General features: G+C 48.1%; 1 long non-coding RNA gene across 2 annotated transcripts in view; it reads right to left on the reverse strand.

Annotated features, from left to right (window-relative positions):
- Window positions 1–18,287, reverse strand: part of LOC146860678 (uncharacterized) — a 272,227-nt gene that overhangs the window by 97,472 nt on the left and 156,468 nt on the right. The window lies entirely within an intron of this gene.

Here is an 18,287-nt window from a genome sequence, read left to right on the forward strand (position 1 = left end):
CAGGTACGTTTCAATTCACCATAGCTGATGTTGGTGGCATGTCCCAGACGATGTTCAGCAGTGTCCTGCATGATGTTTTGGCAGCCATGTTGGAGCACCTGGATGAATTCATCAATTTTCCGACTCCTGAGGAGTTGACAGGTGTCAAGGGTGATTTCTATGCCCTGGGTGGGATGCCCCATGTTATTGGGTCCATTGATGGGACACATGTGGCTTTTGTACCACCACAGGCACAGGAGGTCGCCTATCACAACCGTAAACATTACCACTCTATAAATGCCCTTGTGGTGTGTCTTGCTAACATGCTTATTTCCCATGTCTGTGCACGTTTTCCAGGGTCAGCACACAATGCCTACATCATGAGGCGTAGCAGGGTGCCACAAATGATGCTGCGGCCGCACAACGAACGAGCATGTCTTGTTGGTGGGTTTACTCGGTTTGTCCTGTGTTTTGCGGTATCTTTGTATCTCACGGCATCTCCTGACCCACTTTTTTACATGATGTTTCCATGTAGGGGACTCTGGCTATCCCAACATGCCATAGCTGATGATGCCTCTCCGCAACCCAAGATCAGCTGCAGATCACCGTTACAACGATGCACACGGGCAGACCAGGCGAGTGATTGAGAGGACGTTTGGCCTCCTGAAGAGCCGATTCCGGTGCCTTCACAAGACAGGCGGGTCCCTCCCATATGCACCGGTGAAGGTCTGCAAAATCTTCCTCGTGTGCTGCATGCTGCACAACATGGCAGTGGAGAAGGCAGTGCCACTCATCCTGGAGCTGCATGAGCAGGAACATCCACCCGTGGAGGATGAAGGCCTTGGTCACGAGGCAAGTGAGGAGGAGGAGGAGGATATCCGGAGTCAGCTCATACGCAACTTCTTCTCATAATTGTGAGTCACTGGGTCTGAGTGTGCACGCTTGGAGCCTAATGTGGCATGTGTTGCAATGTGTGTGTCCTGCTGACTGTATGCTAAGTGACTTAGATGTGTGTTCTGATGTGTCACTCGAGTGATGATGTCATTCCACTCATTTTAGCTGTGACCCTAATTTTTCTAATCGCATGGTGACAACATTATTCATGTAGAGTAAATGACCATGTATGCGGATAACAATCTTTTAGCTGACTGCTTGTGTGTCTGTCATCCACAGGTTCTTGCGCATGTTGTCTGGTCGTGTCATCGTTGGCATCCTGCTATTCCTCATGAGTATTGCAACGTGTGCTGAATCAGCGTTCCATGCACGGACATGTGGAAAAGTCATTTTGGGTGAGGATTGCAGCAAGGCATTTTGGGGTTGTTAGGTGTTTGGAATGTGTGAGGACTGCTCCTGTGCATGTTGGGTTACCATGCATACATGTCGAGTCACCATGAGGCACATGACATGTAGCATGACTCCCATGAATTGATAGTCAACCTTCGTGACAGTCATCTCTAATGGTTTGTGGATTCTGATGAAGGCATCAATGTGTGTATAACTTTCCTCAGAAACATACGGGATGCTACGGGTGGATATGGTGTGGGACATCCCCATAACAGGCTCAATGGGGAATTGCAGCCTCTCCGTGTGCAGAAGGGGGTGTTTGGCTCATCCCCTTAACTTGTGTGCCAGGCCATTTGGATTTACTACATCTGTGTTGTGAAGGGGGTGTCCAGTGTAGGTCCCACATGTTCAGTGTGTGTGTCTGTTCATATTGATGCTTTTCCCTTAGTGTGAGCCTGAGTAATAAAGGGGTTCCTCACCCTCCAAGGTGCCTCATCTCTGTCAATGCAGGTCTCTTGCCACTTTGCATGCGTCATCTCCGGCATAGTTGTCAAAGATTGTGCATATGAGTCTATGTGTAGTTTGGCTACATGCATGCAGTTCTTCATGGGTTAGAATCTCGATTGTGCCTGAATTCCATGGTTGTGTATGTATTTGGGCATGTTGGTCCCCACGACGGGCCGTCAACGCCTGCTGAGGGTGTGTCTCCTGTGCACGGCTCGGCCTTCTGTTTCCTGATCCTGTGTCAGTCATCTTTGGTGATTGTGCATCCATTTTCTATGGGTGTTCCATGGGTAACCGGACACTCCTTCCTTTACATACGCCTGTTGCAGTTGTCCTTTCTGACATCCTTGTCTTTGTGCGCTACTTTTGGCATAGTTTCAAGGACATGCCGCCTGCTGCTGCGGACCCTGCAGCAAGGGCCTACAAAGTGGCGGGATTCAGCAACACACACGCCTCAAAGATGCTCCTCCCTGCCTGCCTCCACCCATTCATTTGGCTGTCATCATCTTGTCTGTGCCACTGTTGGGTCCACGCGGTGCCAAAGGCAGGACCGTCAGCACATGCAACGTGCACATTGCACGACCCTCATGTCCTTGCATGACCCACATCACACTACAGTCTGATGTTGTAGCCACCCTCCAAGCAATGTCTATCCGAAACTCAACCGCCTGCTCTCAGGCATACCCTAAGCGCACACATGACACCTTTGCATGCTGAGTGTGCAATTCCAACTGCCTACACAGCGCTGCCTCGCCTTCCAGGCCCTGTCACACCAACCAGATCATGTCCCTCCTGCTCCACACCGGCTCCGTCCACCAGCAAGGCCATGGGAGTGGGACTCAAGCCTTCAGCATGTGGTATAGTGGCGTCATCTGGCACATGGCCCAGGGATCATCTCTCAGCGTATCAATCTTCAATGTGTCCAGGACCCCCCTCTCCACCATCACATGCGCACACAACATCATCATCATGTCATATGCCATTGACACCCAGGTGCTCCTCACCCTCACCAAAGACCCAGCCATTGCCAGTTCCAACATTCAAGAAGGCATGAGGTCCGTGGATGAATGGCTGAACATCAGCCACCTGAGGCTGGACTTGTACAGGACTGAGGTAAGCATCTGAGGATTGTCCCCTTACAGCTGGCTCAACTCCTTGTGTCCCATCTGCAGGGGCCCTACACAAGCACCCAGTGGCCACGCACACAAGATGGTGTGCATCATGGATTTGTCACTCACATTTACCATGCAAATCACCAGCATCTGTATCTCATGCTGCAACACCCTGTGCATGATGCACATGATCCTCAGATAGATCCACTCCAAGGAAAGACAGACCATCCCCCAGGTCCACGACACCAGCCGTGTCAACTACTGCCCCGCCCTCTACGGAGCAAGTACATCCTAACTCACGGGGAACTTGTCCACATCCAGGGTGCATCTGCACAACTCAGCTTCAACATCCCGCACCCCATCAACATCACCGTCCACCTGAGATAGCTGCAAGGGATCACTGTGTGCTGCAGGATGACCTTCACACTCCTCACACACACTCAGGAGGCAGTCAACAACCCCAGACCCCAAAATCAACCTTGTACGTCTGTCATCCAAGACCCCGTGGGCCCAACTCAATGCATCCGAACTTGGCCTGGCCACCATTTTTCACATCCACAACACTCCAGCATGAAGGAGATGGATCTCCCACCTGGCCAAACTTACCTGGGACTCCCTCCCCGGGAACCTCCACATGAGCCATGACCTCTAGGCCTTCATCATCCTCTTCCTGATTGGTGTGTCCGCACAGTATTTCAAGCCTCCCCTCAGCAGCTTGAGGCCATCACGGGTGAGTATTGGGCTCCCAGGCTGTATTGGATGATACATTGTGACCCATGTGTGTCCTGTACCGGACTCAGATCCCAGGGTATGGATGGCTGGAGTTAGTTCAACACTCAGGCATAGTTTGACATTAACACACACGTATGTTGTGGACTAATGCAAAATGATTGCAACATCTCATGAAAAAAAATATTTTTATTCTCGGTGGGGTGCGTGTTTTGGTTGATAAAATAAGGTGCTCTACCGGGTGCATACAATCCAAAGTTCACAGGGGGAGATGCTATCCTTGGCATTTGAAGTCATCAGAGTCCAGACCACAGTGTTGGTCATCATTGGTCAGACTGTGACCAGCAAGTCCATGTGGCAGAGAATGTCAGTGAATGATGTGCTGCTGTTGCGCATGAAGGCCAGGTGCCAGGCCAGGTGACCTGGGAGATGTGGATGGTCCGCTGCCTCTCACGGTCTTTTCCGTGGACGACCCACCTTCCTCCGGGGACCCTCAGATGCAGGCCTTGACGATGTTCGAGACACTCCGTCGGACGAATCCTCCTCCTCCTCCTCCCTCCCTGTGGCTGGTGCTGGTCTGCGCCTGGTGTCACAGGGAGGGTTGCCCATGTTGTTGGCGATCCGACGGAGTGAATGGCTTATGTCCCTTTGCACCGCCACGAGCTCAGCCAGTCTTGCCTCCATCCATCCTTGGTATTGTTGTTGACTGGCGTGTTGCTTGGCCTGCTGATTCTTAATGTCTGTGAGGGTCGCCACTACCTGACTGATGGCCCTGGTGTCACGCCAGTATGCCTCCATGATTTTGCAGATGTGTGACATACCGGTCCCTTCAGCTGTCTGGTCAGGTTCTCGCCTCCGCCTGCCTCCACTCCCACCACCCCTGCCCACACGAGCCTGGCTTGCCGTTGTGGGTACATCGGGTCTACGGGACCCCAGAGGGATGGCAGTGTCGGTGTTGGCTGCCTCCTCCTGGGGGCCCGGCGAACCTTGTCCCTCCAGGTCAGACTGGCTCAGTTGTTCAGTGTGGGCAGGGCTCCTGGGTGTCTCCTGGGATGTGGCAGGAATGGGGGTGGTGGTTGGCACAGATGTACCTGAAGCAGGTGCTGCAGGGGCTTGGACACCAGAGGGGCCAGGTGGGTTGGGGTCATCCGCGGAGTGTTGTGAGGTGTCGCTGCCGGTGGGATCAGGTTCCTCCCGAGCCTGGGACTGTGGTTCTTCTCCCCCATTGTTGGGGGGAGATCCATGACGTTGCCCTGTGTGTGAGAGAGAGACAATGTTAATGCTGTTTAATGCGACATCCATGTTTCACACATATTCTATTTGCCACAGTTCCTCCAGGTAGTTGTATGTGCCTAGCATTCACATCAATGTTCACTTGTGGATGGGTATGTTGCAGGGGACTGATTGAAATGTTCTCCAGGGTGTTTGACATGGCGAATTTGGGCTTGGATGCTTCTTTGGCTGTGGCTTGATCTTGTTGTGTCACATGTCCATTGTGAGAGTGGGTAACTCATTTGGCTGCCCCGGGGGTGTGTGCTTGTGTAAGGGGTGAGTGATCATCCCTCAGCCCGACGCTGTTCAACATCCACATGGCCCCCCTCACACAAGTGGCCCGCCACCAGAACCTCAAAAACATCTCCTACGCCAACGACACCCAGCTCATCCTCTCCCTCACCAAGGACCCTCACACTGCCAAAACGAACATCCACAAGGGCTGAGGTCCATCGCCGACTGGATGCGGAGCGGCCATCTGAAACAGAACTCGGACAAGACGGAGGTCCTCATCCTGGGACACACACCCTCAGCGTGGGATGACTCCTGGTGGCCGATCGCTCTGGGGACAGCACCGACACCCACCCACCACGCATGCAACCTAGGATTGATCCTCGCATCCTCCCTCTGCATGTCCAAGCAGGTCAACGCCGTTTCCTCCTCCTGCTACGACACCCTACGCACGCTCCACCGGATCTACTGGTGGATCCCGACCAAAACAATTAGAACAGTGACACAGGCCCTCGTCAGCAGCTGACTGGACTATGGCAATGCACTCTACGCAGGACTCCCATCCAAACACCAACGGCGGATACAACGCTTCCGAAAAGCCTCCGCATGACTGATCGTCAACGCCCCCGCCACAGCCACATCACCCCCCTCCTGAGTGACCTGCACTGGCTCCACATCGACAAGAGGATCACCTTCAAGCTTCTCACCTATGCACACAAGGCACTCCACAACGCCGGACAAGCCTACCTGAACATCAGACTCAGCTTCTACACCCCCACCCGCCAGCTCCGCTCCGGCAGACTTGCCCTCGAAGCTATCCCCCGTATCAAACGTACGACCGCCTGCGGGAGATCCTTCTCCTACCTCGCCGCCAAGACCTGGAACACCCTCCCAACCCACCTACGACTGACCCAAGACCTACTTGCCTTCAGATGACTCCTCAAGACCTGGCTCTTCGAGCAGTAGTGGAACCCCCCCCTCAGTGCCTTGAGACCCTCACAGGTAAGTAGCGCGCCATACAAGTACCCTGATCGATTGCTGATTGATTGACGGTGCCTGCTGGTGGGTGTAGTGTGATTTGGCAGTTGGTCTCCCAGGTGATGTATCTGTCCCCCCATGGAGCATGCTGCCATGTCAGTGAGTGTGAGTTCCTGTCCTAGATATCTGAGCTGGTTGTGTTTGTGTTAGATTTTGCAGTTGTCACAGGAGGGCCTTGTGCTGCCTACAGCAGGGCCAAGTGTCAGCTACCTTGTCAGTACTTTGCCAGTCCCTGTACATTGCGCATGGTGCGTGGGTATGTACCTGGGCCATATGGGCTGAGGGCAATGGTGTCTGTTTCTGAGTTGTACAATATGTTTAGTGATCCCCACCCTCCCAGCATCCCGGACATCCAGTCTTGGGTTTGTGGTTTGTGTAGCCTGGGACATGGCATGGCCTTGGTTTGTGAATGGGGCATACACATGTTAGTGGCATGATCGTTGTTTTTGAGTGTGGTTGTGTCCGGGAGGGCTTGGGGGTAGGTGAGTGCATTTGTTGTAGTTGGGGTGTGGATGCCATTACCCCCATGTTACATAAGTTGTTTGTGTACTCACCAGGCTCGGCAATTCCTTCGACTCCGTGTACTCCCACCGGCGGTAGCAGGGCCATCACCTTCTCCTCCCAGGGATGGTAATGTACCGGTCTGCGGGGCAGCCCACCTCCTGTGATGTTACTCTGGGCGTAGTCCTCGTTCATTTTGCGCTTGATTGCCCTCCGCAGATCGTACCACCTGGCTTGGCATTCATTCCTGGTCCTTCTGATGGGCGCAACATCATTCACCCAATCGACGATCCTCTGCCACAGGCGTGATTTTTCGGCTCTGCTGGTCTGTCTGACCAATGTTCCAAAGAGCTGTGGCTCGAATCTGATGACTTCGTTGACAAGGATGTCCAGCTCCTCCCTTGTGAACTTTGGATTCTTGTCTGTGGGCATGGTGTGGGGTGTGGGTGTGGATGGTTGTGGGTGTGTGGGTGTGAATGTGTAGGTGTGTGTGTGAATGTGTAGAGGGGGTATGTGTGAAGGAGGTTGTGTGATGGTGTATAAGTTAAGGTGTATGGGTGAAGTTGTTTGTGTGTGGTGTCTGTCAGCAGTGGGTCTGTTGCAAAGGCTCATGGTTTGTGAGTGTGGGTCCTTTTTATTGGTCCATTTGTGGGTGTGGCTGGGTTTGAAATTTTGGTAGGTGTGTTATAAGAGGTGGTTGTGAGTTTGGGCCTCTGTTTGCCTGTTTGGATGTGCCAGGTCAGTCTTTTAGATGTTTTTTGTACTGTAGATGTGTTTTGTGGTGTTGTGCGATTCGAATTGACCCTCCATGTGCTGTTTTGCAGTGTCCTGGTTCTGTACGAGTTGTTTTAGCGTATGTAAGGTGCGTACATACGCGATGTTGTTGTACAGTGCTCTGTAACAAAGAAGGTACGTTGTTCCTAAAATGGGTCATAGAACAGAAGGAGAATGAAGTGCTGTGTACAGGAGCCACTACGAATGCAGGTAATCCCGCTGATGTCAGACTGCAGGGAAATTGTTTCCTTTGGAACTAGGGCCCTCACACACCCAGCCAGCAGGTGTCATGCTTCATCATTGGGCCTGCTCCTCGTCGGGTCGGCGCTGCAATACCCGACGGGCACCCAATGAGGGGCTCTTTGGCGGAGATCTTTTGTTCCATGCCGTATGGTGTCGTGGGGGTGAGGGACCTATAGAGTGTAGATGTAATGTGCTAGTGAGTGCAAAGGTTAAAACAGGTCAGGAAGTCCGGTGCGAAACCCTTTTTCCGTGTTGGGCTCCCTACCTGATTAAAAAATATATATAGAGAGTGTATGGCAGCTATATGACCATAGTGGATCACAAATTGTATGCGCCCTACTCTCGCTATCGAGGTCAACATGTTTCATGCCTAATTGTCAGGGGGATCAGTGGCAATTCTTCAGGACCATGGTGAAAACTATCTACACGCTGTGAACAGGTGGAAACACCTACCTATCACATGGAGAGACTGCGGGGAAAAAACATTTACCCACAGGTATAAAGGACAATCTGGAAAGAGAAAAAATAAATTTTTATACTCAAACCCAAGTGGGTTAGTACCGTATAAACATAATGGCAGTACAAAGCTCTCTCAACACCATGAACTGTATAACTATGACCCATAGTGTGCACAGATGTGCATTAAAACATCATTCAACTGTAATAATGTCATCAACACGAAACTATAATAATGGCTTAAATGGAAAGGTTCAAGTGAGCACATAGTCAATTATTATAAAAACGGGGCTCACAGATAAACACAAAATGGCGAAAGGGAAGGCAAAGGACTCACCAAGTCTTGTAAAAGGGTTATGCCTCAGCAGTTACCGGCTGATCGGGGACACACATGATGGAGTGTCCTAGAGAACAGAGTAATGGCCGGAGCATCAGGTAATTGAATGTATCAAAAGGAGACAAAAAAGGAGACAAAACCACCCTATTGTTCAGGACATACCAGTGGTAGGTAACAGGGAAGGTAGTTGACTAATAAGGCACTTATCCACACACGTTGCATTCAACGAAGAAGGATTTAGAAGAGCACAGAAACACTGGAAGGCATGTCTCTCCCCCATGGGTCTGCCAAGGAGAACCCAAAAAATAATGAGTGGACCTAGCGGCCGGGGGAGGAGCGTGTCCCCGTGTCCATGAACAGCTCAACATGTAGCTGACTCCGTGGGGAATAACGTGCCAGTCAGTACTAGATCAACCATATAAAAGCCCATCCTATTACCTCCGGTGTCACTGACAGGACGGGTTGCAACCGCTCCTGCTATTCTTAGCCTCACCTTGTCTGTTGTGGTTTCCGTACTGTGGACCTACCCTCACATCGCCGGAACCGGTCGATGGTGTCCAACTACGCAGGGACGTTTAAACTATCCCTCGGTTCCTGGTTGAGGCGGAGCTCGAAGTCAATTGGTTGCAGGTGGGTGAGTCATAGGCAACCTGATTAAAGAGACGCCTACCCAGGGAATACTGTGTCGGCCATCTTAGAACGTGCAAAATGCTGAAACATATTGGATGTATGGCTAAATTTGCAACCGCTCAAGTAGGAAATATTAATTGATTATATATTAAATTAAATAACTAAGTAAGGCTCAAAAAAAGAAGAAAAAAGAGAACAATAGGGGAATAAACAATGGTGCCTATTAATAGTATGAAAGGGGCTTATCCGTTGATCAAGTCCATGATCTAATGGCAATATTGACCATGTATATCCAGGTTTATCACAAAGGTATAATGGCCCTGTAAACTTGGTATATAGAACAAAAAAGGCACTCATTATAAGTTGGTGAAATACTAATTAGTATAAATGTACCACGGTAGTAAGGTCCTATCGTCCCATACGTATGTTGATGTATAAATGTAACAAACAAGTCCATGGTGTTGCCCCAATGGCCAACCACATTTGTTCGCTGATTTTACTACTATGTGTTTTTTTGGTGTCCCAATTGTTAGATCTGAAAAAACAATTATTAATAAAAGTATGTATACATTTTATACATACAGCTAAAATGGGCCAGTAGAAGCAATTTGGCCTCTCTGGTAACCTATATTGTCCCACGGGGGTTACCCGTACATGTCATATATCATAAAGGGGGGAGTTCTCAGGGCTTAACAGGTCCAACGTACGTGCCCCAGATAGTCTGTAACAAAGAAGGTACGTTGTTCCTAAAATGGGTCATAGAACAGAAGGAGAATGAAGTGCTGTGTACAGGAGCCACTACGAATGCAGGTAATCCCGCTGATGTCAGACTGCAGGGAAATTGTTTCCTTTGGAACTAGGGCCCTCACACACCCAGCCAGCAGGTGTCATGCTTCATCATTGGGCCTGCTCCTCGTCGGGTCGGCGCTGCAATACCCGACGGGCACCCAATGAGGGGCTCTTTGGCGGAGATCTTTTGTTCCATGCCGTATGGTGTCGTGGGGGTGAGGGACCTATAGAGTGTAGATGTAATGTGCTAGTGAGTGCAAAGGTTAAAACAGGTCAGGAAGTCCAGTGCGAAACCCTTTTTCCGTGTTGGGCTCCCTACCTGATTAAAAAATATATATAGAGAGTGTATGGCAGCTATATGACCATAGTGGATCACAAATTGTATGCGCCCTACTCTCGCTATCGAGGTCAACATGTTTCATGCCTAATTGTCAGGGGGATCAGTGGCAATTCTTCAGGACCATGGTGAAAACTATCTACACGCTGTGAACAGGTGGAAACACCTACCTATCACATGGAGAGACTGCGGGGAAAAAACATTTACCCACAGGTATAAAGGACAATCTGGAAAGAGAAAAAATAAATTTTTATACTCAAACCCAAGTGGGTTAGTACCGTATAAACATAATGGCAGTACAAAGCTCTCTCAACACCATGAACTGTATAACTATGACCCATAGTGTGCACAGATGTGCATTAAAACATCATTCAACTGTAATAATGTCATCAACACGAAACTATAATAATGGCTTAAATGGAAAGGTTCAAGTGAGCACATAGTCAATTATTATAAAAACGGGGCTCACAGATAAACACAAAATGGCGAAAGGGAAGGCAAAGGACTCACCAAGTCTTGTAAAAGGGTTATGCCTCAGCAGTTACCGGCTGATCGGGGACACACATGATGGAGTGTCCTAGAGAACAGAGTAATGGCCGGAGCATCAGGTAATTGAATGTATCAAAAGGAGACAAAAAAGGAGACAAAACCACCCTATTGTTCAGGACATACCAGTGGTAGGTAACAGGGAAGGTAGTTGACTAATAAGGCACTTATCCACACACGTTGCATTCAACGAAGAAGGATTTAGAAGAGCACAGAAACACTGGAAGGCATGTCTCTCCCCCATGGGTCTGCCAAGGAGAACCCAAAAAATAATGAGTGGACCTAGCGGCCGGGGGAGGAGCGTGTCCCCGTGTCCATGAACAGCTCAACATGTAGCTGACTCCGTGGGGAATAACGTGCCAGTCAGTACTAGATCAACCATATAAAAGCCCATCCTATTACCTCCGGTGTCACTGACAGGACGGGTTGCAACCGCTCCTGCTATTCTTAGCCTCACCTTGTCTGTTGTGGTTTCCGTACTGTGGACCTACCCTCACATCGCCGGAACCGGTCGATGGTGTCCAACTACGCAGGGACGTTTAAACTATCCCTCGGTTCCTGGTTGAGGCGGAGCTCGAAGTCAATTGGTTGCAGGTGGGTGAGTCATAGGCAACCTGATTAAAGAGACGCCTACCCAGGGAATACTTTGTCGGCCATCTTAGAACGTGCAAAATGCTGAAACATATTGGATGTATGGCTAAATTTGCAACCGCTCAAGTAGGAAATATTAATTGATTATATATTAAATTAAATAACTAAGTAAGGCTCAAAAAAAGAAGAAAAAAGAGAACAATAGGGGAATAAACAATGGTGCCTATTAATAGTATGAAAGGGGCTTATCCGTTGATCAAGTCCATGATCTAATGGCAATATTGACCATGTATATCCAGGTTTATCACAAAGGTATAATGGCCCTGTAAACTTGGTATATAGAACAAAAAAGGCACTCATTATAAGTTGGTGAAATACTAATTAGTATAAATGTACCACGGTAGTAAGGTCCTATCGTCCCATACGTATGTTGATGTATAAATGTAACAAACAAGTCCATGGTGTTGCCCCAATGGCCAACCACATTTGTTCGCTGATTTTACTACTATGTGTTTTTTTGGTGTCCCAATTGTTAGATCTGAAAAAACAATTATTAATAAAAGTATGTATACATTTTATACATACAGCTAAAATGGGCCAGTAGAAGCAATTTGGCCTCTCTGGTAACCTATATTGTCCCACGGGGGTTACCCGTACATGTCATATATCATAAAGGGGGGAGTTCTCAGGGCTTAACAGGTCCAACGTACGTGCCCCAGATAGTCTGTAACAAAGAAGGTACGTTGTTCCTAAAATGGGTCATAGAACAGAAGGAGAATGAAGTGCTGTGTACAGGAGCCACTACGAATGCAGGTAATCCCGCTGATGTCAGACTGCAGGGAAATTGTTTCCTTTGGAACTAGGGCCCTCACACACCCAGCCAGCAGGTGTCATGCTTCATCATTGGGCCTGCTCCTCGTCGGGTCGGCGCTGCAATACCCGACGGGCACCCAATGAGGGGCTCTTTGGCGGAGATCTTTTGTTCCATGCCGTATGGTGTCGTGGGGGTGAGGGACCTATAGAGTGTAGATGTAATGTGCTAGTGAGTGCAAAGGTTAAAACAGGTCAGGAAGTCCAGTGCGAAACCCTTTTTCCGTGTTGGGCTCCCTACCTGATTAAAAAATATATATAGAGAGTGTATGGCAGCTATATGACCATAGTGGATCACAAATTGTATGCGCCCTACTCTCGCTATCGAGGTCAACATGTTTCATGCCTAATTGTCAGGGGGATCAGTGGCAATTCTTCAGGACCATGGTGAAAACTATCTACACGCTGTGAACAGGTGGAAACACCTACCTATCACATGGAGAGACTGCGGGGAAAAAACATTTACCCACAGGTATAAAGGACAATCTGGAAAGAGAAAAAATAAATTTTTATACTCAAACCCAAGTGGGTTAATACCGTATAAACATAATGGCAGTACAAAGCTCTCTCAACACCATGAACTGTATAACTATGACCCATAGTGTGCACAGATGTGCATTAAAACATCATTCAACTGTAATAATGTCATCAACACGAAACTATAATAATGGCTTAAATGGAAAGGTTCAAGTGAGCACATAGTCAATTATTATAAAAACGGGGCTCACAGATAAACACAAAATGGCGAAAGGGAAGGCAAAGGACTCACCAAGTCTTGTAAAAGGGTTATGCCTCAGCAGTTACCGGCTGATCGGGGACACACATGATGGAGTGTCCTAGAGAACAGAGTAATGGCCGGAGCATCAGGTAATTGAATGTATCAAAAGGAGACAAAAAAGGAGACAAAACCACCCTATTGTTCAGGACATACCAGTGGTAGGTAACAGGGAAGGTAGTTGACTAATAAGGCACTTATCCACACACGTTGCATTCAACGAAGAAGGATTTAGAAGAGCACAGAAACACTGGAAGGCATGTCTCTCCCCCATGGGTCTGCCAAGGAGAACCCAAAAAATAATGAGTGGACCTAGCGGCATATGTGAACAGTGCTCACATATGCAATGTTGTTGTGCGGTTCATACATACGCGATGCTGGGGTACGGTGGTGGGGTACGGTGCGTCCAAGTACGGGGCTGGGGTACGGTGGTGGGACACGGTGCGTACAAGTAAGGGGCTGGGGGACCGTGTTGGGGTACGGTGCTGGGGAAGGGCGCTGGGGTATGGTGCATCCAGGTAAGGGCATGGGGTACGGCACTGGGGTACGGTGCGTCCAAGTACGGGGCTGGGGTACGGTGGTGGGGTACGGTGCGTACAAGTAAGGGGCTGGGGTACGGCACTGGGGTACGGGGCTGGGGTAGGGCGCTGGGGTACGGTGCGTCCAAGTACCGGGCTGCGGTACGGTGGTGGGGTATGGTGCATACAAGTAAGGGGCTGTGGTACGGTGGTGGGGTACAGTGCGTCCAAGTAGGGGCATGGGGTACGGCGCTGGGGTACGGTGCGTCCAAGTACGGGGCTGGGGTACGGTGGTGGGGTACGGTGCGTACAAGTAAGGGGCTGGGGGATGGTGGTGGGGTACGGTGCGTATAAGTAAGGGGCTGGGGGACGGTGGTGGGGTACGGAGCGTACAAGTAAGGGGCTGTGGTAGGGTGGTGGGGTACGGTGCGTACATGTATGGGGCTGGGGTACGGTGGTGGGGTATGGTGGTGGGGTACGGTGCGTCCAAGTACAGGGCTGGTGTACGGTGTTGGGGTACGGTGCTGGGGTACCGTGCGCACAAGTACGGGGCTGGGGTACGGTGGTGGGGTACAGTGCGTACACGTACGGGGCTGGGGTACAGTGCGGATATGGGGGGGTACGATGCAGACATATGGGGGGGAGGGGGGCTGTACAACTCGTAGCCCGGGCACAAGTTTACCCGGGTACGAGTGGTACGGCGTTCGATCCGTACGGAGCCTTTTCCATGCCCTTGTGTTTTCGGACGGCCGGTACGGATCGTACTTGCGCGCTTGGACTTCAATTTTACGATTTGTATGTAAAACTGTCCGGGGACGTCTCGTAGACTTTTCCCAAAGTCATTCGTATGGATTTTTCACGTACGAATCGTACTTCGTCGTTTGTACGGGACTTGTACGATTCGTACGTAAAAAATACGGATACGAGTCGTACGGATCAGAATCGGCCCCTTAATGTTTACAAGCATAGATGACATGTGATTCCTCCAACTTATAACCCTCATTGCCTCAAGTAACATTTCCTGTACATTGATTAACTCACTTGTATGATTTTCGTGACTCAGTGTGTGATGTAAAGTGCTTTGACATCATCCACTGGGATGAGTAGCACTATAAAGGAAATAAATAAAAAATAAATGATTAGATGCCATTTAAATCATTATTAGTGTAATTACTCATACACACAGAAATCTCTTGCATTCTTGCAGTGTGTATACATCTCTTACATAGAGGGTTGAACAAAGTCAAAAACCTGCCGCCATGTCAGAGGTTCCTGAAAGTTCTTGTGAAGTGATGTGATAAGCTATGTGCCTTTGTTTCCTTTCATTGCATTTGTGTCTAGGTGTTAGGCTCGAAATGGATCTTAGCCAGGTTGATACTGGAAGAAAAGAAGAGCTGATGGCCCTTTAAATCAGGCCTTTGTGTCCAGAAAGCGCCCCCCTGACTGCATGCAGGTTGCTGCACCGAACGCAAATCATCCAACATGCAAGCGATGCTGAATTGTGTCCCGGTATTAGAAAATGACACTCGAACAAATTCAGCATATTACCCTGGGTCGGCCGCATCCCAGGTCTGGTCCAGAAATAGCTGCAAACCGGGTTCCTGTGCAAAAAAAACCTACATTTTTTTAGCAATGATCTATGCCCTAAATAGTGCGGATCCTCTGATGCAGTGAAGCTGACACACTGTGGCAGACAAGCTGCCAGGGGACATTTTAAAATGCCAACGTCTATTAAGGTTCTGAAAAGAAACCTGGCAGTGCCCCCAACTGTAAACGAGATTGAGAAATAACATGTTTAATGCATGAGAGAATTGATTTAGCCCAGTTGGTCTGAACTTCTAACTCCTAAATTACCTTTGACTGTTCTGTGATATCAGGAGTTTAGTTATCAATAGTGCTGCGGGTGTGGTGGCATTGGGGCCCAAGGGGTTACAGATAGAGGCCAGGGCCGTACTGTCCGTAGCGGGCACCAGGCATATCCCCAGTGGGCCGAAAGGGTGGGGGCCGGTTTTAGACTGGCGGGGCAGTTTTTTGTTACCGGGGGCCGGTTTTCCAGCTTTAACAGCGCAGCAGCGGTGTTCCAGCCAGCCCCCCCCCCATTCGCCCCGGCCTGCCGGAAGTAATTGCCAGGGCTTGCTTGCGATCCCAGTCCGGCCCTGATAGAGGCCCTTGAAGCATGAATTATAACAATTTTTAGTACCTAACCAGTGCATGGGGACCATTTTGCTTGCTTTCCGTAGGGCACCTGGCATCATTGCTACGCCACGCTGTCATATGCCAGGGTGGGGAAAGAAGGGCAATGATTCTCCGTGCGGACTCCTCTGCGCTGGAACCCATTAGAGTGTCGAGTCTGTGATATTATAACAGCTTTGGCAAAGTCTGAAAAAATACATTTATTCTAAAGAGTCTGTCAACTTGACTATTCCAAATAATGCACCAGTATGAAAATCAAAATGTGATTTTGTACATTTGCCTTGCAACAACACCTTAGACAATAACTTCATATAATCTGGGGAGCTGAGATCTGGATCCATGCGTTTCCCATATGGACATGCGCAGAAGAAAACCAAACAATTTATTAAAAAAAAAATATTAAAGACCTCTCTATTCCTCTTGTTATACAATTGTCAGGAACCAAATAAATAACCTTGCAGGAGGCATGTCAAGGAAAAGATGTGGGCTACGAACGACACAACACCCCCGAAATTCATTTTCCTCATTATAGTTTATTAAAATTGCTCTCATCGCTCTCTTGTCTTAAATATTTTATTTTTCCATATTAATGGCTGCAATTTCCGCCTCTGCTTGTTCCTGTCATTAACACGCAGCGCAAACTTAATATCATTAGCAGTTTGCTTCCCTTAATTATGTGACTGGAGGAAGAGAAACATCAGAGTTTCCCCCCTGAAATTGCAATAGTATATTTCTAAATCGGCTCATGTTTATTTTAGCATTAACAGTAAATGAAGCTAATAGGCCCCGCTGTTATGAAATGCAGCCATTCCCGGCGTAATATATGGGGTACACTTCGGAGGTGTTAAATAATTAGTAATTTAACAGAAACGAACTCGCACAAAAACCAGACGGAAATAAGGAAATGTCTTTCTCAGAGGCTTTCAGAACATGCTGGTTCTAAGGAGCAGACATGGAGAATGTTAATTTGATATTTATATATTAACGTAGCACGTGTAGTCAATTCTGTTTTTTTGAAGAAAGGCAAACATTTTCAATAAAGAAAGATAAAGGGCAGTCCTGGGTAGTAAGCAAAAAGCACATTGGGCCGATTCTCCCAAAAAAGCAAACAGAAAATCTACTGCCCCAGGTCTGAGGACCCGCATGTGTGAAGATTTCCGAAATCAAGGTATTTGAGGTTTTCGCGTTTCAGAATTACTCCTGGAGCACGTATGAAGAACCACTTGAACTATATTAAGGACTATCCATATGTGCAATTGAATATAGTGTACAGTAGCGGGTGTGATAAGTATTGGCGTGATACCACCTTTTTTGTGTCTTTTTTTGACCTACCAAGGGAAAATATTCTTCCTTGGGAAAAGCCTTGCCCGGCCCCCCCCCCCCGATCAATTTTGGTGAAGCTCCGAGCCCATATCCACCCTGCAAAGGGAGTGAATGCCGCCTTTCTCAGCAGTTAATCTCCATTTCCAAGGAGGGAAAGGGTTAGAAAAAAAGCTGTGAAAGCCCACAACTCAAGTAAGTGGGTATTCTCAAACTTTCAATAGGACCATGCCATGAAACAGCCAATCCCTCCCCCATGAGTAGGATTTACTCATGCAAAATATTACACCATCATGCTGTGATATAATACTTGATGAATTGATTTGCAAGTTTTATGTTCACAGTTTGTTAATGCCTCACTCTAGTAAATCAAACAATTTGTGGGGGTAACTTGAGTGTACATGTCCATGGTTCTATTATTGGTCTTGGTCGTGTATAAATAAATGTGTCTGCAGGTGCTGCGAGGAGTTTTGAGAAAGAACTCTACAACATGTGAAGGCCACTATTAAAATAGGGTATATGCTACTACTAACAGTAATGCTATTATTAAAGGCCACAATAGCCTCAAAGGCAGCGATTCTAACCAGCCTCTGCTTCTAAAAGCAAAGCTATCCTCATCACACATACATCCAAGGGACAAAGCCATTTAAAGAAAAATCTTTTTTGACATAAGACCTCAAATATAAGAAGCACAAAAATCATAAACATATATTCAAATGAAAAAGTGATGTTAAAGTTCAGATAAAACAATTATATGCATAGAACATGTCAACACAAAAGTTAGCTCAAAAACTGGAATTAAAATATATATTTTTGCATGCACAAATATTGTATTATTCATTTTTACCTTTAACATGGTAAAAGATTAGTGTGTTGCTAATAATACCCTAGTATATGACTCAAACTTACCTTAAAGATGGGTTTAAATGATGCCACTATAACGTAACGGTTTTGAGTATCATTGCAGACAACTCAATGCTTGGTCTGGTTAACTATGATGTCGTTCAGAACATCTCTGCACAAATCATCCAGCTTTGTGACAGCTACCCATCTACAATTGTATGTGTTATTATATTGTGATAGAAACTACTTCAATGAGCATTCACCATCCAGTGGTGCCTTAAAAACTAATGCATGAAACTTGCCTGCAGAGCCCTGCCCAATAACATGCTTGAAGCAGTCCCCCCCACATTTGAATCTGACCTAACATCTTATTTTAACTCATATCCCCCCCATTCAGGCCCACTGACTTATCCCA

The sequence above is a fragment of the Triturus cristatus genome, chromosome 3_1 (assembly GCF_964204655.1).
Source record: "Triturus cristatus chromosome 3_1, aTriCri1.1, whole genome shotgun sequence".
Taxonomy (NCBI): domain Eukaryota; kingdom Metazoa; phylum Chordata; class Amphibia; order Caudata; family Salamandridae; genus Triturus; species Triturus cristatus.